The sequence below is a fragment of the Trichosurus vulpecula genome, chromosome 7 (assembly GCF_011100635.1).
Source record: "Trichosurus vulpecula isolate mTriVul1 chromosome 7, mTriVul1.pri, whole genome shotgun sequence".
Lineage (NCBI taxonomy): Eukaryota > Metazoa > Chordata > Mammalia > Diprotodontia > Phalangeridae > Trichosurus > Trichosurus vulpecula.
Window position 1 is genome coordinate 5,081,933 of NC_050579.1, and position 26,007 is coordinate 5,107,939.

Consider the following 26,007-nt stretch of genomic DNA (forward strand, 5'->3'; position numbering starts at 1 on the left):
GTGCATGTCTGTAAGAAGTCCAGGGTCCTCAGCCCAGACCCTGGGGGATAAGGTTAAACTCTTTTTATTCTGTTCTGTTTTGCCCAAAGATTTAAAGTTGGAGACGTGTTACAGAACTTGGAGAAGGTCTGAGGAAGAAGCATGAAAAAATATCTTAGTCTGCTTCCATTCTGGACGCCACGTTTTGGAAGGACATTGATAAGCCATAGAGCAGCTAGGATGGTGAGGGGCCTCAAGAACATGCCCCTCTCCAGCTCAGGAATCCTCCATGGTTCCCTATATCCTGGAGGATAAAATACCAACCCCTCAGCTTGGCATTATAGCCTGCTACCCCCAGCACTTCCATCACACAGTGCCTGGCACCCAGTAGGTTCTCAATAAATGCTCTGTCTTAAGCTTCCCTGGCTTTTTAAGCTACCACCATTCACACCACCTACCTTATGGACAAACTGGCCTCTTTTCTCCCTGTTCCTCTTTATTCTGGGGTCCATCTCCTACCTTCCAGGTGTGCCCTCCCTTTTCAACTGCACCTCCTGAAGTCCTGAGCTTCCTTCAAGGCTCCTCCTCCCTCCCCCCAAGGCTAGTACTCTCTCACCCTCCTCAAATGTCCTACCTTTTCTTTGTACAAGTGGTATCCTCTTTGCCCCACCCCCACCCCAGTAGAGCGTGGTCTTTGAAAGCACGGGCTGTTATTTTTATCTTGGCGTCATTTCTAGGCCCTAGCACACAAGCAGGCATGTAATTAATACTTGCTGGAGTGAACTCAACCAAATGTCTGCCGGAGCTCTCCATTCCAGCCCTCCCCGGGGAGCAGAATGGCCGGCTTTGCCCCACCAGGGGGAGAGCTTTCTCCCTGGAGTACGCCAACCCCCACACTCTGACATTCCTGGCCTTTCTCCTGCTGTGCTGAATAATATCAGTTATGATAATGAAAGCGACAACAGCATGGGGATGACACTTCAAAGTTCACAAACAGCTTTCTGTAGGATCTCATTCGATCCTCACACCACCCAGGAGGTAGGTCCTAGTAGTCCCACTTCACAGATGAGAAAACCAAGGCGGAAAGTTCAGTGACTTGCCCAAGGTCACACGGCTGGGGAAGTGTCTCATGCAGCTGGAACAGAAGCTCCTTGAGGGTAGGAATATCTTCCACATTTGACTTCCCATCCCCAGCACCTAGCTCGGTGCCAGGCACACAGCAGGTAGTGAACCAGGTGATGAAACCAGGCACGCCTGTCGTGCCTCCACCTTCCACAGGGCTGAGAGTCCACACATGTAACAGGACTGATGAACTGGGATCAAAAAGCAATTGTGTTGTCATCCAGCGGGAAGAGAGGACTGGCTTCTTTCCTAGGTCTGATCTCGTAGCTTCCGGCTCACCAGCCCCATGGTCTTATCTCCTGACCTTCTCAGCCCAGTCCAAAATGGCTGGACAGGAAAAGGGTTGCTGGAGATCCCTTACCACAACCCCCTATTTCACAGATGAGGACACTGAGGCCTTCAAGGTGAAGAAGCAGCATGCCTGGACCTTGGGCTGCAGCGACATGCCCTAGGAGGCCCATGGGAAGACTCAGCCTCTGGCCCAGCCTCTACCACTCCATTGGAGCCCTGGATGCTTCCCCTTCTTTCCTGCCTGTGAGGGAGAGTTCAAAGGAGGCAGTAATTATGATCAATAACTTGTGTGTGTGTGTGTGTGTGTGTGTGTGTGTGTGTGTGTGTGCGTGTGCACACGCGTGCACCAGACTTGGCAGTCCACAAAATGACTTTGTCCACACAACTCATCTGAGCCTCACAAAACCCCAATGACCCAAGGGACTAGTGGTCATACTGTCCAGATCGGCCATTTACCACCTGTGTGTGTGTGTTTGGGGAGGAGGGGAGGGGTTATTTCCTATCTCTGGGCTTCAGTCGTCTTCCCCACCACCCCCGCCCCATCTGTAAAAAGAGCGGCTTGGACTAAATTATCTGAGTTTCATCCCAGCTCATGTCATGATTCTAGGAGTTGTCAGACAGCTAAAAATTGGTCGGGTGGGGTGGGGATTCGAACCCAACTGTATCCAAAACTGTAGCCATCAAAACAATTATTAGATTGTAAACTCCTTGAGGGCAGGGGCTGTCTTTATTTTATTTTGCATTAGTATCCCCATTGCTGAGCACACAACAGGCGCTTAATAAATGTTTATCGATTGAAACACGATACTTCTCTAATAGATCAAAATGCTTAAAAAAACCCACACAGGCCACCAAGTGAAAAGCCAATTTCTACAGCCCTGTATTAATGAGTGGCCTCGGGCTCTGCCAGGTGTAAATATTAAAGCCACAGAAGGGGGAGAGTGCGAAAGGTTTTTGGATCAGATCTGAATGTCCCTAAGTCTCTGGCTGTTCAGAGGCCTCTTGGGCATTCAGAGCCTATCCGAGGAGTTCTCTGATGCCCTTACTTTCTGGAGGACAGAGGGTGGGATGGAGGGTAGTATGGAGGGCAGACCCAAATCCTGGCCTTGAACAAGCTGACGCCCATTTGTAGCCAGTGGGCAGCCAGGAGCCAAGCTCTGGCTGTGGCACGTATCAAATTCCTTGAGTTTCCCTCCTGTGGTTGATGACCTCAGCCAAATTACATTAGAGTTCTGTAATAAGGCAGCTGCTTTGGTAGTCTATATTTAACCTGCAGGTTCCCGATGAAGCTTGGCAGAGCTTCCTATAAAGTTCGCAGTGGCCCGAGGATTCGGCCTGACCCCGGCATCAGACCTTCTCCTCAGAGCCAGAATGATGCAACCTGGAAGTTCCCCGTTGGTAAAATAAGGAATGGGACCACAGCCTGTTGCCCCTAGTTGGCACAACTGCAAGACAGACCTTCCTTCACAAACCCTAAAACAGAAAAACCGAGCAAACCACAAACCAACATGTTCTTTGTCTCTCCACGCAGCTCCCCCCATCTTTTACCTTCCTCAAAATAGGCTTCTTGGCACCAGTCCAAGCAATGCAATTCAATGCGCATTTATTAAACACTAACTGTGTACAAGACCCTGTGTTGGACACTAAGGATACCAAGACAAATGAAACAGTCCCTGCCCCCAAAAAACTTGTTTTCTCTTGGGGGAAAACACCTACAGAAAGTCAATATAACATACAAAGGGTGTCCCAAAGTCTTAGTGCAGCTTTAAGCTTTAATATTTTCAGAACTATGCCATTAAAAAAATTAAAAGTTTAGAAATTTAAAATAATAAAATGTTCATATGGTTTTTATTGCAGTTCAACATACCCACTGGCTCAAAAAATACATCACTCTATTTTTGAACTTTAAAAACTTTCCTCGGCTGTTCCTCAGTGGCTAGAATTGAATTTGTCATCTTAGCCTTAAAATTATACAGCAAATGATGTCTGGGTGCATCTTCCACTGTTCTGATATGACTTCACAAGGTCAAGTGACCAAGCCAGAGGACCTCCTCTACCAACTCACTGATCTGAGAAAGGGTCATCCAGAAACTGCCATAAGGGCAATGTCTAATGAAAGGCGTCCCAACTTCTCAAAATTAAAATTTTAAATTTATTATTCAAAATTCAAACTTAAATGAGCATAAAAGAATCTTAAATAAACTTCCAAGTGATGCCCTTTCTAAGTTGGCAGCAGTGATACTTCTGAAGGTACTGAAGCTTGAAAGCAGGACCAAGGCTTGGGGACAGTCTGCAACCCCACAATGGGGGGGGGGGGGCACAAAATCAACCAAGCAGTGTTTACCAGGCGCCTGGTGTCAGGCCCTGGGGCCACAAATAAACAAATTAATGAAAAGGTCCCTTTGTAGGAGGGAGTTCTGGGGGGGAAGACTTCAGAGAGATAGCAGTAGGAGGGAGGACATTACAGCCATGAAGGAACAGGGTGTACAAAGGCCAGAGTCAGGAAAGGCCTCATCATACACAGGGAAGAAAGAGTTCAGGGTGCACTGGCTGGAATGAGGAATGCCTGAGGGAGAGATCTGAGCAGAGAGAGTCAAGATCAGCCTAAGCTTTGGATCCTTGTAGAACGGATGCCCCTTGAAGGCAGGGACTCTGGTCTGCTTTGTGTTGGTACACAGTAAGCATATAATAAACATTGGTTGCATTAAATGGTCAGACTAAAAAGCTTTGAAAGGTCCCACTGACCTCTGACAACACAGAGGGGACCGCAAAATTTTTCAGGGGAGTTTTAAGCTATTAAAGCCTAGAGCTGCATTAGCACCTTTAGGACACCATGCTTGGAGTTGTGGAAATGATGCTGCTTTGCCTTGGGAAGGGCAGCATCCTCCCTGGGAGCTCCCCACACAAAAGAAATCACAAGTCCTGTCCCATGGACCCCCTTGCCTCCCTCTTCCCCACCACACTCCCCAAAGAGGAGAACCCATAGGCAGAGATCTTTGGGTATAAACCACCTGCCTGGTTGGGCATCTTGGCAAGGGGGCAGCCCCACTCCATCCTCAGCATATAACCAGCAAGCACTGCAAGGCTTGTTTGGTCTGGGTTGCCCAAGCCTTCAGAGAGTGGTCTGGCCATGCCAGCCAAACATATTTTAGCTTGCCCACAACCAAACCAGACCACAGCAGTAGTACAGGATCAATCTTTGCCAGTGTCTGGGGAACAGGACACTTCCATGGCTTTGAGAGTTTAGCCTTGACCTCAAGCCTCCCAAACCCTTCTGGGTACTCTTCTGAGGAAACAAGCCTGCAGAGTTGGGGGGATGTAGGGGGGAGGGGACTGGAATCAGCGGTCCTGGGTTTAAATGCTGGCTCAGCCACTTACTTTCCACGTAATCTTGGACAAATCCTTCTGCCTTCCTGGGCCTCAGTTTCCTACCCTTTAAAAAATGGCCTCTAAAATCCATTCCAATTCTAAAAAAAAATAAAAAAAACTTTGACCCTATGACCCTGTTATCCTTGTAGCAACATCCAAATTTCTTCTTCAAATTTCAATTGTTGACATAACAGTAGCATATTTAAGGTGTGACCCTGGATAAGTCACAACCTCTCTGAGCCTCAGTTTCCATGTATGTACACATACATATATAATGAGGATGATAATAGCCAGCACCTTTCTCAGAAGGTTATTTATGAGACTTAAAAGAGAATGAAGATAAAGTACATTACATATTTTAAAGCACTATGGGAGCAGAAATGTAATATGCATCTTTCTTCATATCTCTAGTACACAGCACTGTACCTGACAGTTCGCATTTAACAAATGCTTGTTGAATGACTAGTAAATATGGATTATTCATCTCTCTGTATTTTATTCACACACACACACACACACACACACACACACACACACACGCTGTGAACACTGGCAGTTAGCCATGGGAACCTCCAAGTATACAGGCTGGACTACAGTTTCCAAGTCAGAGGGCGGTCTTCCATCTTTGTGTCTGAATGCCCACTGTCAGGAAGGGGCTTTGCCTGTAGTCGGCTACTCGCTAAAAAGATGTGGGAGAAAAAGTGACCTTCAAAATCTCCCTTTCAACAGGGCTTAGAAATGATTCTGGGCAAGAAGAGTCTCAAGTCACTGCACTTAGCTCCCTGGGTGATATGGGGTGTGGGTCCTTAACAATTCTGGCTCACAGACCCCTGGGTATCGGTCTGCTGAAGCCTGGGAACCTCTTCCCAGAATCATGTTGTTAAATGCATAACAAAATCAAATCTGCAGGAATGGAAACAGTTGTTGAAACATTTTATTGGGAAGAAGAAAAGAATGTTTGTAGATCCCAAGTTAGAAACATGTGAACTAGGTACCAATGCAATCATTTCAACTTGGGCTGAAAACCCCATGACTTTGCAAGAAGCCCCCTCAGAGGGCCAGATCAATCCTCAATCAGACTAGGTGAAGACGCCAGGTAGGAAGTGAAAGGCCCTCCATGACATGTCACCAGTGACAGGGCATCTCAGAAGAGAGAGACAGAGAGAGAGAGAGAGAGACAGAGAGAGAGAGAGATACAGAACGAGAGAAGTCTATTTCTTCTGTGACCATCAAAGCAGAGCTCGTGAAACAGGTAGCATTTGACCTAAAGTCTACACTGAGTAGGATTTCAACAGGCAAACATAGGCAGAGGGGAAAGAGAAGATGGTCCAGACATGAGGCAAGGCCCCCATATAAACAAGAAGTGATAGGGTTTACTTGGGGAATTGTGAGTCATCCTGCTTGGCTGAGGCATAGAGAAGATGCAGGAGATTAGTGGAAGGTAGGGCTGGAAAGGTGGGTTGGGGCCAGACTACAAAGGTCAGGACCATAAATGGAACTGGGAAAGTCAAGAAAAGCAGATTTGGGAGACATAGCACAAATTGACAAAGAAGCAGGATACTCTGGTAGAAACTGTGGGGGAGGGAGATGCATCCAGAAGAATGCAGAAAGATAAAGACTGAGGTCAGGGCTAGCTGTAAACTTGGGAGGGGAGTCATCTGCTTTGTGGAAGCAAAGGAAATGGCTAAGCTAGCTCATGGAAAGAGAAATTAGAAGCAAAACCTTGTGGAACAACTATCTACCAATCTCAATATAGGGCTGGCGAAAAAGACATGAATACAATCAAGAAGGGGCAGGCAGAAAAGGAAAACTAGCATAACAGTCTATCATGGACATCAGAGGAAGACAGAGGAATCCATGCAGTCTAATGATACAGAGAGAGAGACACAGACAGATAGAGACAGAGACAGAGAGACGGAGAGAGAGAGATAAAGGGGAATGAAGGCTGAGGCCGGGGCCCAACGTGGGGAGAACTGAGACACAGCACACCTCCCAGACACTATTCTTAGTCAAGTGGCAACAACAGAAACTGACTCGTCCTCCCAAAGAGGTCAAAGATTTGGAAACCAAATAGATGCTCGCTGACTAGGTTCCAATTTGTGAGTTGTTCCCTTTATACCCTTTTTATCTCAATTACGAACCTAACAAAACACTCGATTTCTGCCCCTTTCTACCTCTGAACCTTTGTCCAGGCTGATCCACCACACTTGGAAGCCTCTCTCCAGGCTCTTAAGCCATGGACTGTCCCACTGCTGTCACATCGAGGGACACTGTAACACACAAGTAGGGCAAGGTTAGTAGCAAGTGTGGGCTTTGCCTTTGCTGGACTTAAATATGAAAACCAAGAAAAGTGACCTGAAATGGGTGCAAAACAGACAGAGACTCATCTGGAGCCCCCAGGGAACTTTCCAGCCCTCCTAGGTTCCTTGAGAGCACCTCTCAGGGACCGCCTCCTGGGGCCTTTTCCCATCCCTCTGATTGCTGCTGCTCTCAGGCTTCCTCTTGCAATTACTCTGTAGGTCCTCTTTATTTCCTTACCTCTACACTCATCGCACTCATCGAATCACCCTGGAAGAATGTGACATCTTTGATAATGCATAGTCTTTTTGTGGACGCCCTAGCCCTAACACACTGTGTTACATATAGTAGGCACTTAATGAATGTTGAATCGAAGGAGACAAGGCAGAAAAAAATCTGTGCTCTCAGGAAGCTTACATTCTATCTGAATTCACATATAATTACGAGACAAGCTGAGTGGTGGGGGAAAGGAGAGATCCAGACAGGCACAAACTGTCCATTTCAGCCATGTGGCTATTCCCTCGAATTTACAACTCTTCACTGCCTTAGATCATTTTGGGAGGAAAATTAGCTCTAAAAAAACTCACCTGGTAGCCAGAACCGGTTTTCCCAACATAGCTGGGTTAGTGCTAGACCAAAGACACAGTTTGCCACCAGGCCAATGGCCGATAGAAGCTTCAGGAGCTTACACTAAACCAGCACAGCCTCTGAGACCCCAGGGTCATCTCCATGCCCTACTAAGGCACAAGACCCAGGCTTCAGGACAGTTGCCTTAATAAAAGGCTCGCCATTTCCCAGAAGCCTTCATGGGAGCTCAACTGTGGAGCCAGAGTGGCTACTGTAAACTCTTCCACCCCCAATCTGGTTCTGGCTTTATTGTTTTCAAAACTTCTGAACACCCACAGTACAAGAATAATGTCTTTTGTCTTGGAACAAAGGGCACAGCCAAATCCACCTGCTGTCAACACAGAAAAAAGTCTCCTGTGTCCTTTCTAGGCATCACAAGAACAATCCTCTTGGTGGGAACAGGAAAGAAAGGCTTCCCATGTAAACCAATAGGAAAGGTTTTTGTCTGGGAACCCCCAGAGCCAGATCTCTGCCCATACTTGACCTCTTAGCGTGTCTGAAGACAGGGCAGTAGAGGTCAAATGCGATGGATGAGGAATCCTGAGAAAACTAGCAGCCTGGCCAGGCACCAGCACCTCTCCTCCTGGATCACCGCAATCCAGGAACAAGCCATTGAGCCTGGGCACCACAGCTCTTTGAGGCAGCTTCTGCTCACTCCAGTTGTGCCATGTCTAACCCTAATCCTAACACCACCACCCCAAATGGATCACTCTGTTTGCAATTTTCAAATAGCTTACCAGAAGTCAATAACCCAATTCTACCCCCTCCCTGGCTTCCAAATGGTGTTCTCAGCTTCTCTTACCTGAAGGGGCTGGGTTACTTCCCTCCAATATCAGAGAAGAATGGGGCCATCCCTGCCTTGGGTGCAGAAACTACAAAAAAAGAAAGAAAAGAAAATTATGAAAAATGCCCATCTCACTTTATAGGTATAAAGACTTTTCAACTTTCAGAGATGACCTTTATTTCCTGGTTGTTGTTTTTTTCTGTTCTGTAATAGTAAAGAACTAGAGACAAAGTAGATGCTCATCTCTCAGAGAGCGGCAGAACAAATTGTTGTACTTGATTGTAATGGGATCAATACTAGGGGATAGACTCTTTACCCCTGTGGGCTGGGGCCCCAGGTTGCTGCCTTCCTCAGCAACACCTAGAGTGAAGAGATGAATAGGAGTCCAGAGAAGCATAGGAAGACTCACTGTAACTGATGCAAAGACTAGGGAGTAGCACCAAGAATACAATGGAAAAAGGAGAGCTCGATAAACCAAAGTAACAGTGGCTAAGAGATCCCTTACTTCAATTCCTTCCTTAGGTTAGAGAGATGGAGGCAACTTCTAAGGGCTGGATGCACTGCACTGCCACCCAATGGTGGGACAAATGACAAATTCAGAGGATGGGAGACAGACTTAAGAGTCATTTGGGGAGAAGAGGGACCAGGCCAGATTCCCATTGAACTGCCCAGCTCTCCCAAATCCCCTACCCTCCAACCCAGGTCAGGCATCTATAAAAGCACCGTCCCACAAGGTCCTGAGAATACTTCTATGAGCTGATGCAAAGTGAAAGTAAGCAAAACCAGAGGGAAAGTATTCAGTCACATGAAAAGGCAGTGTGTGTGACTGAATCAAGCAACATTGCTCAGCCTTGGCTCTCTTCTGGAGAGAGGAGTGGGGGACCAGGGGTGACACATGGAGGAGACTAATCAGCCACTTGTTTCCTTTTTCTTTTTTTTAAAGGGTTAACAATATTACTTTAATTAAACATACATATATCATTCATTTAGTTCAGGGGGAAAAGCCAGCATCCTGAACTTCAGAGAGGATACAAACAGAAATTACAAGGATACATTATATAAACAGAACAAACAAAACTCAGTAGACAGGCTTCTCTATCTGTTCATAGCAATACATACAGAGAAAGAAGTACCACCATCTGGGTTTTCAAAGCTGGGGGGGGCGGTCCGCTCCTTAATGGCTACCCAGAGTCTTGTCTGGCCAAATCACCAACACTTCCAATGAATGTGTCCCCCAAAAGCAAACTGCCAACCTCAGAGCTCTTATACTCTTATACCCTGGTCAGGGCCCTGAGGGCTCAGAGCCTACTTAGCAAAAAGGTACAGGGCCCGATGCCTGGGGCTTTCTTGTTTCTGAAGCAGGTCATCAAAGACTCTTGATTCCATCAAAGATTTCCAATTGAAACAAAGGCACTTGATTACCTCAGTGCTGAGAAGCATTCAAACACAAAACAGCAAAGAGTCCTACTTTGCTTGACATTATATTTGAAAGGCAAAACTCATCAAAAGTACTTGATTACCCCAGCATTCCAAAAAAGAAAAGAGTAAAAAAAAAAAGTCCCACCCTGATTACCATTACAGACAGATGATATCTAGGCTCTTATTTTGATCATGGCTTTCAGGTAGTCCAATAATTTTTAAAGTATCTCTCCTGGATCTATTTTCCAGATCAGTGTTTTTTCCAATGAGATATTTTACATTGTCTTCTATTTTTTCATTCTTCTGGTTTTGTTTTATAATTTCCTGATTTCTCATAAAGTCATTCACTTCCATTTGCTCCATTCTAGTTTTTAAGAAATTATTTACCTCAGTGAGCTTTTGGACCTCCTTTTCCATTTGGCCAATTCTGCTTTTTAAGGTATTCTTCTCCTCGTTGGCTTTTTGTACTTCCTTTGCCATTTGGGTTAGTCTAATTTTTTTTTGGCAGGGCAATTGGGGTTAAGTGACTTGCCCAAGGTCACACAGCTAGTAAATGTGTCAAGTGTCTGAGGCCGAATTTGAACTCAGGTCCTCCTGACTCCAGGCCCAACGCTCTACCCACTGAGTCACCTAGCTGCCCCTGTTTCCTTTTGCATTTTATATAATCTCATTAGACTGTGAGCACCTGGAGGACAGGGGCTGTCCTTGGCCTTTTTTTTTTTATCCCCAGGGCTTGGTGCCGGGCCTGGCATAAAAAAGATGCTTAATATATACTTAGGGAATTGAATTGTTTCTTGGGGGTGCACATTTACTGAGAGTTGATTGTAGAATAATGTAAGAACAAACCCTTGTAATGCTAGGAAAATTTAAAGACTGCCCTCCAGAGACCACAGGAGCCCTGCGATAAACCAGCCATTTATCCAGAGGGTTACTAGCCTTCTCTCCTGATCCTTCAAGAAGTGAGCCCAGGTATAATTGTCTCCATTTTATAGAACAGAAAACAGAGGCTCAGAGAGGTGAAATGTCTCCCAGTTACTAAGGGGCCAAACCAGGATTCAGCCCACCCTGCGGACAGCTGAGCTCCAGCCTAGAATCTGAGGGACCAGCTGACTCCGGGCATTTTCACACACACAGATTGAAAAGTCATCAACCCCTTCCACCCCAGACCCCCGCTGGGAGAAAGGATCAGACCTTTAACCTGGGAAAGGCACCCTTTCCTAGCAGGGAAAGTGCCTGCCTTGTACCCATCCCCCACCCAGCAATCCACAATCCAGTCTTCCTACAGATCTCAGGCCCCAGAACAGTCCTAAGGAAAATCACTGGGCATGGCATCAGGAAGTCTTGAGTTCAAGTCTAGCTCCAGATACTTACCAGCTGTTAAGTGACCCCCGGGCACTGCCTCCTATTTCTCATCTGTTAAGTGGGGATATTGGGAGCCCGTAACTTGCCAAGCTTGTTATGATCATAAAATACCTATAAAGCATTTCACAAGCCTTAAAGCACTACAGAAATGCTAAAAGTCATTGTCATTGTCATTATGAATTCTCACTCGATCCTCAGAACAGCTGTAGCTACCCCCCCCAACCCCTCCCATAAAAGCTCGTGCCACCCCCGGGTGTGTGACATCCTTGTCCCAGACACTGTCCCCCTCCCCCTCATCTCCCGCAAAAGGCCGGCAAGATCCTTAACCTTGATAGGTCCCCAGTAACTCATTCTCAAAAAGGCGAATGCAAAGAAAAAAATCAACCACATCCTGCATCCAGGAGTCTCCACGGTCGGCGAAGGGGTGGTGGTGAGTGACCTATCACTAAAGTTTCACTTTCTGAAGACACATCCCAACTGCTTGGTTTAAAAAAAAAAAAAAAACAGACAAAATTGGAGAAACTGGAGCCCTGGGGTGGATGGTACAAGAAATCAGAGCTAAAGGCAGGTATGAGGAAGGCCCATGTTGAGTGATGAGCACCACGGGGCCCACAGAACAGCCCGGGGGAGGCCGAGTCCGAAATCTAACCTCAGTTCTGAAGGTTGCCTTGGAATCACAGATGGACAATCCCACACTGGAAAGTTGAAGACGTTTTTGGCTTTGCCTCCCCTGGGTCCGGGGTAGACAAGGGAAGCCTTATGCTCTGGGCTGGGTACAATTTCCTCTGTGTTCCCAATCGTGCTTGGGGGATGGTTATCAGATCCACTCCCAGCTGCTTCCACAACAAAGGTGCCCAGCAGGCTGACTCTCTGCAGAGTCCCCACCAAGCCCGTGGGTTAAGGGTGTGTGCATTTTGCAAGGCTCCCTGTTCCATCCCAAACTTCTCCAGAATTCAGGTATTACAGAAGAAAATGCCGGATTTTTATTATTGGAGGATCCTTGAGCAGGGTGAAACACTGGACTGAAAGTCAGAGGACCTGGCTCAAATGCTGGCTGACATTTATGTGTGTCATTTCAATTCTCTGGGCCTGGGCTGTCTCCTCTATAAAATGTTGGACTAGATGGTTCCTAAAGAAAACCTAAATCAATGATATTAGGCATCTGCTCAGGGTCGCAGCATCTGATGGTCTCGATGTTTTCCATGCAGATAATGTACAAAATTGTGGTCTGCGCCTGGCTGGATTGCTCAGCCCCGGCTTGACATCAGCTTAGAGGGAGGTGTCCAACAAGGCCCTGGGGATCTGGGCTTGGGTGGCCCCATGCCATTTGGACAAAGAAGAGTTGGCATGCTTTTGAAAACTGCCCATGACAAAACTGGGGGAGATAGTAACAATCCAAGAACTCCACAGGTCCAAGCAATGAGATGAACCCAAGAATTCCAGAGAGAAATGTGAAGGCTGACAGCTCCAACAAAAGTCAATTTCACAAGCATAAGAATGGGTGGGCAGAATTCTGGAAAAGGGGTCTAGGCATATTGGTGGATACCTGTGGTACCCAAACAGATTGCAATCTGGGGAGGGGAGGCACGGCTTGCAGTCATGGGGATGTGTGAGTGGTAACATTGTATGTGCTCGGGTCAGACACCATCTGGGGTTAAGAAGAGCCCCAATCAAATACGAGTTCTCAGGCTAAGGTAATCTTGTAGGATGAAGAGGTTCCTGCAAGACAATGATGGAGATGTCCAGGAGTGCAGCCAGGAGAAAGAAATGAAGAAAATAAGGCTGCCTGGGAGAAGGGGTCTTAGGCATGGCCGTGCATCCATTCGGACAGAGAGATCTGCCCTGCTCAAGATAAAGAGGACATTCTAGGCCCGTCTACACTGATGCTGGGCTTTCCCCTGTGCTTGCAACGTTCTCTCTCCCCATCTCCATCCCTCTCTCCTTCAAGACCGAGCTCAAATCCCAGCTTTTGGAAGAAGCCTTTCCCGACCCTCCTTAATGCTGGTGCCTTCTGTCTGTTCATCATCTCCTATTTATCCTGGCTAGAGCTTGTTTGTGTGTGTGTACACACACATACACACACACATATTTTCATGTTTTCTCTCCTCCTCTTTAGACTGTGAGTGTCTTGAGCGAAGGAGATACCTGCTCTGCCTCTTAATATCCCTAGTATTAAGCAAAGTGGCTCATACATAGTAGGTGCTTAAAAATGTTTGCCGGCCTGCCTACAAAGCCTCAGAGGCTTCCACCCACAGGTAGCATTAGCCTGGTAGACAGAGCCAAAGGTGCCCAGGATGCCTCATCTATTTTATTAATGCGGCTGGAACATCCCACATTGTAATTAGCTCATGGAAAGAAATGCCCAAGAACCATCATAATTTATAGGACAAGACGCTAATCTCCTAATAGCCAGTTCGCTTAAACAGTTTCATGACTTGAAGGATCTTTGATTGGAGCCCATGGGGACAATGATTAAATTCATCTGAATTTCTCTGGATTCCAATGCCAACACTTGTGTTTGGTATTGGAAAGAGTTCCAGGTCTGTAATCAGAAAGACTCATCTTCCTGAGTTCAAATCCAGCTTCAGACATTTACTAGCTGTGTGACCTTGGGCAAGTCACTTCTAACCCTGTTTACCTCAGTTTCCTCATCTGTAAAATGAGCTAGAGAAGGAAATGGCAAACCATTCCAGTATCCGCCAAGAAAACCCCCAGTGGGGTCATGGAGAGCTGGACATGACTGAAGAACAACTGGAAAACAAAACATGACCTGCCCCTGATTTAACTTTCCAGGCTGTTACACGTTTTAGACATCCACTCCCCTCTCCCCTCTCCTTGTCCAGTCCAGCCAACGAGTTTTCTCTCAGTTCCTCACACACAATGTTCCAGCTCCCCACGTCCTGCCTTCGCACTGCTGCCCCACGCCTGCAATGGTTTTCCTCCCTCTTCACCTCAACTCTTGGAATTGATGGCTCCCTTTAAGAGTCTACACTCTGCAGGAGGCATTTCCCAGTCACAAAAGGGATCACAGATTTAGAGTGTAAAGGATCCAGGGGCCATCTAATCCCCCAGATCTCAGCTCACTCCCCTGGCCACCTTTCCCTTGTATGGGTCTCCTCCGGTTGAGGATAGCATTTGTTTCATTTTTGTGATGCTGTTCATCTATATCTCCACCTCACTGGCCTCCTCACATTGGGCTCTGTTCCTCTGGCTTCTGCTTGTCTTGCCCAAAACCAGGCCATCCTCACAGCATCAACATCCAGCACACCCTCCCTCCAACCTCCTGCAGGTGTCCCTACTGAAATGCAAATGCCTTGAAGTCAGGGACCCTCTAGTACTTAGCACAGAGCGAGCATTTCCCAGAGGAAGGCTCTTCCAATAGCTGAGAGACTGACATGAGGAGAGGGTACATCCCTGGGACCCAGGATGGCCTAAGGGGATGCATGGATGGAGGGCCGAATTTGGAGACCGGAAAAAAAATTGGGGGAGGGTGAGGAATCCAATTCTCTCTGCACCAGGAGGGTATCAGTGTGATTCATAGGAGGGGAAAAGGAACCCATTCATCGGCTCCATGACAAATTCCAAAGCCCAACAGTAAGAATGATAACAGTCACAATAAATTAGTAATAATAATACCAGCATTTATATGGTGCTTTCAGACTGGCAGAGTATTTTACGACTCTCTCAACTGCTTCTTCAGGGGAGGAGTGGCCACTTGTCTTGTACCTTTTTACACTTCTTCTCCAGCTCCAGACTGGCTGCCCAACACAGGGAGAAGAGATTGAAGGAGGCTTCTGTTCCACCCGAATCTTTGTCCCTGGGGTATCTCCTTCTGATTTCTGCCAGTCTGACTCAGCCATGTCAAAAAGCACCCAGGGTAGAAACAGAGAGTGGCCCCAGAGGCTGAGCCATCAGCACCAGAAATATGGCATTGATGGATGGGCTTTCCTTCTAACAAAGCTTCAGAAAGAGCCTTGGCAGGTGCGGAGCCCTGGGGAATCTCAGTAATGTCATCTCACTGCCACCAGAGACACTCCAAGCTGGGCAGAGATAGTAACCAGAGATGGAGGCTGTTAGAGACAGCTGGATTGACTGAAATGGGTTCTAAGGTTGCACCCATCTCACTCTCTCTCTCTCTCTCTCACACACACACACACACACACACACACACACACACACAGCCCTAATACTCTTTCCCTAAAGGAACCAAGGATTGTTTATGCACTGCCCACATCCACAAGGGCACTGTGCATAAGGCATCCAGGGTTGGAGTGTACATTAGACGGGGCCCGTAAGAAACTTACATTTAGCAAAACATGGTTGGTGGTGTTCTCGTTGTGAAGTGCTTTGCAAACCTTAAGGTGTTACACAAATGCCAGCTATTCTTATTACAAATAATAATAATGTCCAGTCATGTCAGACTCTTCTTGACCCCATTTGGGATTCTCTGGGCAGATACTGGAACATTTGCCATTTCCTTCTCCAGCTTATTCTACAGATGAGAAAATGCAGGCAAACCGGGTTAAGTGACTTGTCTAGGGGCACACTGCTACCAAGTGTCTGCAGCTGGATTTGAACTCAGGAAAATGAGACTTCTTGACTCCAGGACCCATACTCTGTATACTGCAGCACCACGTGGACAAATATCTACCCAAGACGGCACAAAAGGGCTTTCGCTTTGGAGTCGAAGGACTTGGATTCAATTCCCAACTCTACTCCTTTCACTCCAGATACCTTAAACAAGTTCCTTTACCTCCCTCAGCCTCAGCTGCCTGGTCTGTAAAATGAGGGGCTGAACTAGTTGAATTGTGTATGTAAGATTCTTCTCTGGGTCTCAGTCTCTTTAAAAGTAAGTTGAGGGAGATTTGCCTTGAGGGGGACATGAAGGACATATTTGAGTATTTCCAAGGCTACCATGAGCAAAAGGGACTTAGTAGATTTCTTGTGCTTGGGGCAGAGGGCAAAAGGCGGAAGCAATGGTGAAAGATGCAGAGGAGAACATAGGCTTGCCCTTTGGGAAAAAATGTCCTACCAATGAAAGCTGTTCAAAATTGGAAAGAGCCACCTAGAGAGGTGAAGGTCATCTCTTCAACCTTGGCTTTCCTAGATCTTCCAGGAGAGGGTGGGTGGTCTCTCCAAGGTTAGGTAGTTGAGGGGCTTCCCAATCAGGGTTACGGGTTAGACCCTACAGCCTCAGGGTCATTGCAATGGTATGGTCTTTAAGGTCACTTGGAGCCCCAACACCCTACCATTCTCTACTCTACAAAATCTAGTCTTTGAGATGATGATCTTAACATCCAACTGTTCTGAAGGGGAAACACCTTCTGAGTAGTTTTTTTCTAGGGATTGCCATGGATTTCTGTCGGTTCACTCCTTCTCCCTCCATTCCACCAGAAGAGTCAGGCTACCTGGGTCCCTCAAAATCCAGTCATGACTCTTTATGGCTTGACGGGACAAGCCTAAACAGAAACATGGGCTGTGGACAAATGACTGTTGGTCAGCAGGCACCATGGTGCCCAGGTCTGCTCTCAATGATACCCTTCCTTCTCATTTCCTCTGCAGTGGATTACAAATCACCCCTTAATGACAGCTGCTGATAGGTATGTTTATTTTTGCCTTCTTACTGAGTAACCATCAATTAGACATGAAAGGCCAAGAGACCAAGGTTTATATACTCCTGGTGGCTGGCGTTTTGCTTCCCAATGCATCAGAGCTCAAAGTCACGCAAAATAGAGCAGGGCGGCTCCCTTCCCTTGAACATCTTCCCTCTGCTGCTGAGAGACTGGCAAGTTAGACAGAAATACTTCTGACCCCTGAAAAATCAAGTCAAATAAAAACAGTCATGCCAATCACTCTTTTGCTGATGCCCCTGGCTTGGTTAGAACCTGGAACACAGAAATGGGTAATGAAGTGAAAGTTTGCTTTGTGAAATTCAACATTCTAGACTGCTCTGTAGTCATAACAACCTATGATATTAAACCAGATGGAATATGTCACTCAACAAAATCTTTGGGAAATATGACAGACAGATGGCTATAACTTGCCTTGAAAGGATGGATTTTTAAAGGGTCCTAACCCTTCCCACTTGGAACTGGTTTCTTTATTCTTCCCCACGTACAGTCAACATGGCCACCCACCACTAAGATATCTGCCCCTGCGGGGCTCCCAACGCAATGGACAGGTGGACGCCATGGCCCACATGGCCCTCTCTTCTCAAGGGCTTTACCCTTAGGGCACCTCCTGTCTTTCCCTGTTCCTTCCCCCAAAGATCAAGGACTCTTGAACTTGAAATCTAGCCCCTGTCTCAGTGGTGGTCACACAGCTACTGAAAACCTAGAAAACAAAGATCCAGTGGCAAAGCTCTTGGCACCATCAAACGATTCAGGATCAGAAATTGACACAGTTTTACTAATGGAACCAACATTGAAGAAGATGCATCTGTTCCGGTGCTGCACCCAAAAGACCAATGGGCCTTTCCATCTGCCCTGCTCACATACTGTCTTTCCCTAGTAGGTTGGGAGCTCCTAAAGAGCAGTATCTGGCTTTCCTACTTCTATCCATCCCCAGGGCTTAGCACAGTGCTTTGAGCATAAGTGCTTAATAAATGTCTATTTCAGGGGTAGGGAACCTGTGGTCTCAAGGCCACATGTGGCCCTTTAGGGCTGCACTTGAGGGCCTAGAAGGCCACATGTGACCTCGAGGCCACAGGTTCCCCACCCCTGATTCATTCATTCATTCCAGAGGACTTCCCACATTCCCCAGTTGTTCAAACCTGCCCTACCATAACTTTTCATTTATTTTCCTTCTCTCTTATTTTCTTATTTGTGAACATGTTCTAACCATCTGACAGAAATTAAGGTCCCAGAAGGTAGGAGCTGTCACTGTTGTCTTTGTATCTGCAATGAGTGGCACACAGTAGGCACTTAACAAATGCTTATTTAATCAAATCGCTTTATGTATGATGAGCTAAAAATATGAAGACCGTCCATTTATGTCTCTTTCCTCCTTTGTCGTGTAAGGAGGTGGGGCCAAAAAAACTCTAAAGTCTAGTACTCTACTATCTACTTGACTCTCCTTTGCCTTTAAGCAAGTTGCCAGCTAGTTGGAGAAGCACATGGACCAATGGAGAGAAGAGCCGGTACCAAGAGACACAAAAGGAGAGGGCTGACTTGTAAGCCAATAAATCTACCCTTTCCCCAAACTCCTAAGGAATGCGTCTTTCCTTCACAGTTACAGAAGATGTGTTCTCCAAGGGTTTGGCATGACTTGGACCAAGGCAGTGCCCTCAAATCACCTGGATTCAACACAATATGATCAAACAAGAAATAAAACTGGGGTGTGGACTGGGCGGGACCTTACATAAACACAAACCAACTAGAATTGAATGGCAGGAAATGGAGCAGCCTGGTTCTAATATTGGGTTTCTCCAGAAACATAGCTCAAACTTATAAAGTTCAGTTCTGCCTTGGGGCCTCCAGGGAACTCTTGTTTTAGGACTGACTGACCAATAGACAACAATACAGAAATCCACCAACAAATGAGGAATCGAGGTTACAAAGAGACCAACTTAGCTTTATGCTTTAGCTTATCACAGTGTCTGACACACAGTAGGTGCTTAATAAGTGTTTACTGACCACTTTTAATAAATGTTTATTGATTGATGTGTTGGGGGTATTCAGAGAGGATGAGCACCTCTGGGGTGGGTGCTGCTGAGCCCTTTTTGGGGCTGCTCACCCCGCTTTGGTGTTCACCTGAGTCACCCAATTCTCACCTGTGCTCCAAGAAGCTATGGCATTGTGCAGTGGCCACAGCCCAGTAAAACCATCTTGGCAAACAGCCTAGCCCAGGCTGAGGGTAACCAACAGGCCTCAAACCTATCAGTGGGCTAGGGGGACGTCTACTCCAAGCATGTGAAGACTTTCCCCAGTGGAATGGGCAGAGGAAAACCATTTGTTCCAACCACCACGAAGGACAAACAACAACATTGATTGAATAATATTGATTGAAGTAAAGCAAAGCTTCCCAACAAGGAAATTGTTCCCAAGTGGCATGGGCTGGTAACTTGTTCCTTCCTGGAGGTCTTTAAGCAAAGACTGGACCGCCATTTCTTGGGGATAATTCAGAGGGGATTCTAACTCAGCTATGGGTGGGACTGGATGTCTCCTGGTTGCTCCCAACTTGGAGATTGTGGGATTCTTCATTACGAAGAATGGTGGTAGGTACTAGGAGGGTCCCAAAGTTTAGTTAAGAGAGTTCCTCTGTGAATGGGGAGTGAAGAGGGATATATATATAGATATATATAGATAGATAGATAGATAGATAGATAGATAGATAGATAGATAGATAGATAGATAAGGAAATGGTGATTTTAAAAGAAAATCTATCAGTTAGAATTTATTTTTCAAAATCCCTGCCCTCAAGAAGTTTGCATTCTGTAACTGAACAGAGAAGGGTGAACTATGTTAGGCAAACAACAGGGAGCCACTGAAGATTTGGGTGAGCTCTACACAGAGAGAAAGATTATTTTGACAAGATAGGAGAGACGGATTGGAGGAAGGAAGAGATTTGAGTTGAGGTCACTGTCAGTTCTAGATCTTAAGAGGGTCATAGTCTACATATATAGGCTATAACAAGGTATCCATCTAAAATGCCATAAGTGGAAACCGAGGCAGGGAGGAAAATCAACAATGCTTCAGGCATGGGAATTAGCAGTAACCAAGAAACCGATGTGATACATAAGGTGAGGAAATGGGAAGCAGGAAGTAATGTGGGTCAGAATCAGCAACAGAGAACCAAATGTGAAATTGAACTTTGAGACCGCTGGCCAGTAAGGAACAAGGAATCTCCTTGGCTTCAAAACGTGCTTGCCTTTCTCTTTGTCTTAGCACAGTCTCTGAAACACAAGAGATGCTCGATAAATTCGTGCTGTGGACTTGAAGGTGGGGTCAAGCCCTCTGGGCCCTCGAAGCCTATCACTATTATTACTGGCGCTGCTTATCGACATGAATCTCTTCCAGAGGAAACCCATCCAGTGTGGGATGATCGTGACTGTATCAGCTAGAGGCCAGTGAGCAGTAAGAGGGCAACAGCACACAGCAGGTTTTGGACAGACAAGCAGACCTTCAGAAGCTTGTCTTGGTCCAAGTCCAAGCTCAGCTGGCCAGGCTGGGCCGCGCAGCATCAGCTCTCAACCAGGCTCTAGGCAATTAACCTTGTTCCTTAGCACACAGTGTGAAGGAAAGACAGCTGGCCCTGGAGTCTGAGGCTTTGTGTTCCAATGCTGCCCATCTCTGCCAGGTATATCATTTTGCCCTTTGGAGCTTCAGTCTCATCACTCAGGAGAATCGCTTGCATTGGTACATTCATGCCCATGAAATCACAAATGGACACGTCACCTGCTCTACAACTATCTGGGCTCAGAGTTCACTGGTTAAGTGACTTGTCCAGGGTCACACAGACAGCTTGTGTCAGAAATGATGCTTGAACTTCATAACTGAGTCTTCATAATCCTGAGGCCACTTCTCTATCCACTAGGCCATACTGTCTTTAACATGGGATGAGACTTGTTATAGCTCAAAAGGCATCTGTATCACCTCTGCCCACTTCAAAGCTCTTTGTAAATATCAGATATTGGCAGGACTGGCCATCCCTGGGGGTAGGATCCTGTCCTCTCCCCGCCTCTACCCCACATATCTCCCCTCATACAAACCCACCATGACCTTCCTAGCCTTCTACAGAAGCCACCTAGAAACAGCTTCTCCCAGGTTACCTTCCCCCTGTTCACCTCAGAGGCAAAGACCAGGGACGTGAAGTTTCCTCTCCAACAGCATTTAACAAAACCACCAGAGATGGGCGCTTGCGGCCCCATAAAGAAATGGGATCTGGAACACTGCCCGGATTTCAGCTTCCCTTCATCTCACATGCCTCCTCTCTTCCTCCTCTGCTCCCCTTCCCTCCCTGGTAGGGAGCTCTGTCTCTACTTAGTGAGAATTAAAAGTAAGGACAATTGACATGAAGCGGGGACAGCCTCAAACCACATTCACGTTGGCTTCAGAGGCCTGGAGAGGGGACCCAAAGATGCCCATGGTGACAATCACTCAGCTTTAGCCCATTTCAGTTCAGGAGATTTCTTGGGCACCTACTGTGTGCATGGTTCTGGTAGAGATGTCAAAGGTGGACTGGGAGCCCAAAGAGATGCTTCTGACAACTACGAGTTGTGTGACAATGACATTAACTGAGGTGACAAAGAGTCACGGTGCTTAACCACAAAGTGGGGACCCCAACCCTACATCAGCTGCCTCCTAGGGTTAAGAGGTTCAACCAGGAATGCACTCTGTTAGGTGGGTTGTTTTTCAAACTTTTTAAGGGTTGCATAAATGGTGGCCCCTCCATGACAACGATGAATAAGACATGGCCTCAGATATTAGGGAATTCACAATCCAGCCTAGAACTAGCCCTCCAAAGCACCCCGGCCACTGGACATCATGCTGCCTGGATGCTCTCCCTGGGAAGCAGGGCTTTTAACAAAGGAGCTTTTGCCTTATTTTGCCCAGAACACCAGCCATTTAGAGGATGGTGCAGTGGACAAAGCACCAGGCCTGGAGTCAGGAAGACCTGAGTTCAATGTGACCTCAAACACTTACTAGCTACGTGACCCTGGGCAAGTCACTTAACCTGTTTGTCCCAGAACCAAACACAGAACTGCAAGTGGGGTCTGACCAAGGACAAGCACCATTGGTTTCCCATCACTTCCTTATTCTTCAACACTAAGCCCTTCACTTGGTCTTGCCATCACATTTTATTTTTCTGCTCCCATATCACACTGTTGGCCCACAGGGAGAATGCAGACCTTCCTTGGAACCACTGCTGAGTGTCACTAAATGACCCTCCCAACAACTTCATGTACCATGAGGTCACAAAAGCATTTACTATCTATCTCTGATATGTAGCATGTTTCTATTTGGGGCAGACATAGGGGAAGCCCCCATGCCCATCTCAAAGACCCTGGGACTTGTTCAGCCTGCAGCTCACAGCTATTTAGGCCCCTCTGCCCCTGGAGTCCTCCAGGCCCCTCTGATGGGGGCTGCATGGAGGGCTCCTCCCCTACAGGCCCCTTCCTTGGCTACCATCCCAACCTCCCTCTCCATCTCCCCTTTTCCAGCTTCCTTTGGGCATTTTCTTCCCCCATTTGCTGGTGAGCTCCTCTTCTCTCTCTCACATTCATATCCCAGTGTTTAGCACACAGTAGATGCCTAATGTTTGCTGATGGTCAACTCACAGGAAGGAAATCCTTTCCCAGCACCACAGCAACAAGCTCCCATGGAGAGTGTGAGGACCCCAATGGCCAAGGGCCAGGATGACAACGGCAAGATCAGCTCAGGATCCAAAGGGGGCCCTGAATAAAGCAACAAGAGAGGGAGACAGAGAGAGACAGAGAGACAGAGAGAAGGAGGAAGAGGGAGGGAGGGAGAGGGAGGGAGAGAGAGACTGAGTGGGGTGGGGAGACAGAGACAGAGAGAGAGGGAAAGGGGGAGAGAGAGGGAAAGACAGAGACAGGGAGGGAGAGAGAGAGACAGAGAGAGAGAAAGAGAGAGAGAGAGAGAGAGACAGAGACAGAGAGAGGGAGAGACAGAGAGAGGGAGGGAGAGAGAGACAGAGAAAGAGAGAGAGAAGGAGGAGGGGGAGACAGAAAGAGAGAGGGAGGGGGAGAGAGAGAGACAGAGAAAGACAGAGACACAGAGAGACAGAGAGGGAGACAGATAGAGGGGGAGAGAGAGACAGAGAGAAGAAGGGGGGCGAGAGACAGAGAGAGACAGAGGAAAGACAGAGACAGAGAGACAGTGAGAAAGAGAGACAGAGAGAGAGAGAGAAGAGACACACTCAGAGGGGAACTTCATTAAGCCTGATTTTAGCTTTCACATAAATTTGAAGGGGTTGGAAGCTGGCTGGAAAATTTATGCCCCCTGCAATGGCATTCCAGCTCTGCAGAGCTAGACACTGCCCGCTAAATACCTAAAGATGTAAGAAGAGAAAAATGTGTTGTATTTTTGGAGTCCTCATATCTAAGGAATTTGTTGGGGGCTTTCAGGACTCACTGGGCAAGGCTGGGTGGGGGCAGTTCAGAGGCTTGTTTTTTATGGGATTTCTTTCCTCTCACCTCTGCTGGCATGGAGGTGAGAGAGATAAATCATCCGCCTCAGGCTGGGTGATGCCCATGTGGGCACCAAACAAACCAGAATTCTGGGAAGCGTGGCATTTTGCAACCATGCCTGAAGCAGAACAGCTGGGCCATGGCTGAGCTTAGAAAAGGCCCATTCATCTGTCTCTCCTGATGTTCAGGCACATAGTGCTGGATCCCAGTGTTTGCTAAGCTCTTCAGAAGGGGGACATTACATACGTTTAAACACACAGAGAACTAGGTTCAAATCCCAGCTGTGTGACCCTGAGTAGGCATATTGCTACTCCTGGCCTCAGTTTGCCTAACTATAAAATGGAGGTGGGGTTGGTGGGTAGTGGAATGCGATGACCTCTAAGATTTGTTCCAACTCTCCAGCTATGATCTTATGGGTGTAATGACTTTTCCCTCTAATTTGAAAGGAAGGGCTGAAAAAGGAGGGAAGAAAGGAAAGAAGGAAGGAAGGAAGGAAGGAAGGAAGGAAGGAAGGAAGGAAGGAAGGAAGGAAGGAAGGAAGGAAGGAAGGAAGGAAGCCCAATGTTACCCAATAGGGAGTACTAACATATGTTCACTAAGACTGGAAAAAGGTGACACAGGTTTATTGTCACAGTGGTTATCTGACATTTGTCCCTCTTCCTTACACCCGAAGGAGTCCAAGTGGCTAATTCTGAAGATCGGAGGCATCTTCCTCCATCCCACAGAATCACACAAGGTCAGGAACCCAGGGGGCCTCAGATATCTAGTTAGCCCAACCCCAAGTGGAACAGAAATGCGCTCTAGGAAATCCCCACCCAGTGGTGGCTTAAAAATCTTCAGTGGAGGTAAACTCACTACTTCCTGGGCCAGCATTGTACTCTTGGGAAGCTCTCAGAATACTAAGAATGACTTTTGTTACTGTAATAATCATAGCTAACATTTACACAGCGCTTCAAGGTTGTCAAAGTACTTTACACATATTATCTCATCTAATTCTCACACCAAATATGAGAGGTAGATAGATACTATCTCCATTTTACAGATGAGGAAACTGAGGAAGACAGAAGTTAAGTGATTTGCCCAGCGTGACATAGCCAGCAAGCATCTGAGTCCAGATTTGGAGCTCAGGTGTTGCTGACACCATCACCCACATTCTACGTACCCCACCACCTGCCTGTGTAGAGAGAGAGTTGGAGGGCCCCTCCGTGGCTATGCAGTGTTGGACTGCACAGCGAAAAAGAGCCTCTGGTACCCTGTCTTTGACAGGACTGCTAAGAGGTGGCATGGATAGACTGCTAGACCTGGAGTCAGAAAGACAGGAATTCACATCCTGCCTCAAGTACTTACTAGTTGTGTGACCTTGGGTGGGTCACTTTTCCCCTGATCTGTAAAACGAGGCATTAGCTACTTCTGGCTCTGTATCTATGGTCCAATCGTCATCTAACCTTTGCTTAAAAACTTCCCAGGCTGGGGAAGCCCTCCCCCAGCTCCCAAAGCATCTCCTTGTGGACGGTCACGTTGACCTCTCCTTACAAGAAGCAGAAAGTCTGCCCTGGTGCAATTTCTACCTACTGCTCCTAGTTGGACCAATTCTGTTCATGATGCTGCTGTCCCCCACAAATCCCTTTCCTTCTTTCTCTCCCTGTTCTTATTTCCAACCTCCTGAAGCTCCAAGACCCGTCTGCTCCACAGCCCTTTCCTGTCAGTGAGGTTCATAGGGCCTGAGCTGCACAAGAGTCCTCAGAGTTCACTTCCAACCCTGTCATTCCACAGAGGATGAAACTGAGGGTCAGAGTGGGGAAGAGACTTCAGCAAAAAACCAAGCTATGATTTGAACCCAAGTCTGACTTGATTCTTACAGCTGCTCCCCGCTGCCTGCCAGCCCACACTGATCACAGGACATGGAATTAGATTCGGTAGAGATCATGAGATTAGATTCCAGATAAGAAAGCTGAGTCCCAGAGAAGTTAAGTGAATTGTTGATAGGCAAACCAATAGTGGTTTGTGGATAAAGTGGGACTGGAGTCAGGAGAGTCCTCTTCCTGGGTTCAAATCTGGCCTCGGACACGTCTTAGCTGTGTGACCGTGGGTAGGTCATTTGCCCTTGACTGCCTCAGCTTCCTCACTTGTAAAACGAACTGGAGAAGGACATGGCCAGCCACTCTAGTATCTCTGCCAAGAAACCCCCCAAATGGTGTCACAAAGAGTCGAACATGACTGAGATGGCTCAACAACAACAAACCACCAGTAAGCTGGTAGAAGCTGAATTTAAATCATGGTCTTCTGACTCCAGACTCAATGCTCCATCCCATATACCCCACATTCTCTCTAAACCACCACTTCTCTCCTGAATTCCTAGACTCCTAATGGGTCCATCCCATGACCCAGTCTTCATTCCAATCCTTCTTCATGAGCCTCATCAGCTGGAGACCCACAAGGGCAGCTAAAACTGGAACCAGCTAAGTGATCACCCCAGTGTCGTGTGGCTGTGTCCTCCCAACAAACCTGCTGGGCTAACCCAACTATCTTCTCACTCTGCAATGAAAAAATGAGTGTAAACTTCTCCCTCTCCCCAACTAGACTGTCAGCTCCTTCAGTAGAGGGA

At 47.1% G+C, this 26,007-nt stretch overlaps 1 protein-coding gene across 1 annotated transcript in view; it reads right to left on the reverse strand.

Annotated features, from left to right (window-relative positions):
* Positions 1-26,007, reverse strand: part of SH3BP4 (SH3 domain binding protein 4) — a 131,534-nt gene that overhangs the window by 71,713 nt on the left and 33,814 nt on the right. The window contains exon 2 of the mRNA XM_036768982.1: positions 8,489-8,558. The gene's annotated coding sequence lies outside the window, so the exon portion shown is untranslated. The remainder of the gene's footprint in view (positions 1-8,488; positions 8,559-26,007) is intronic.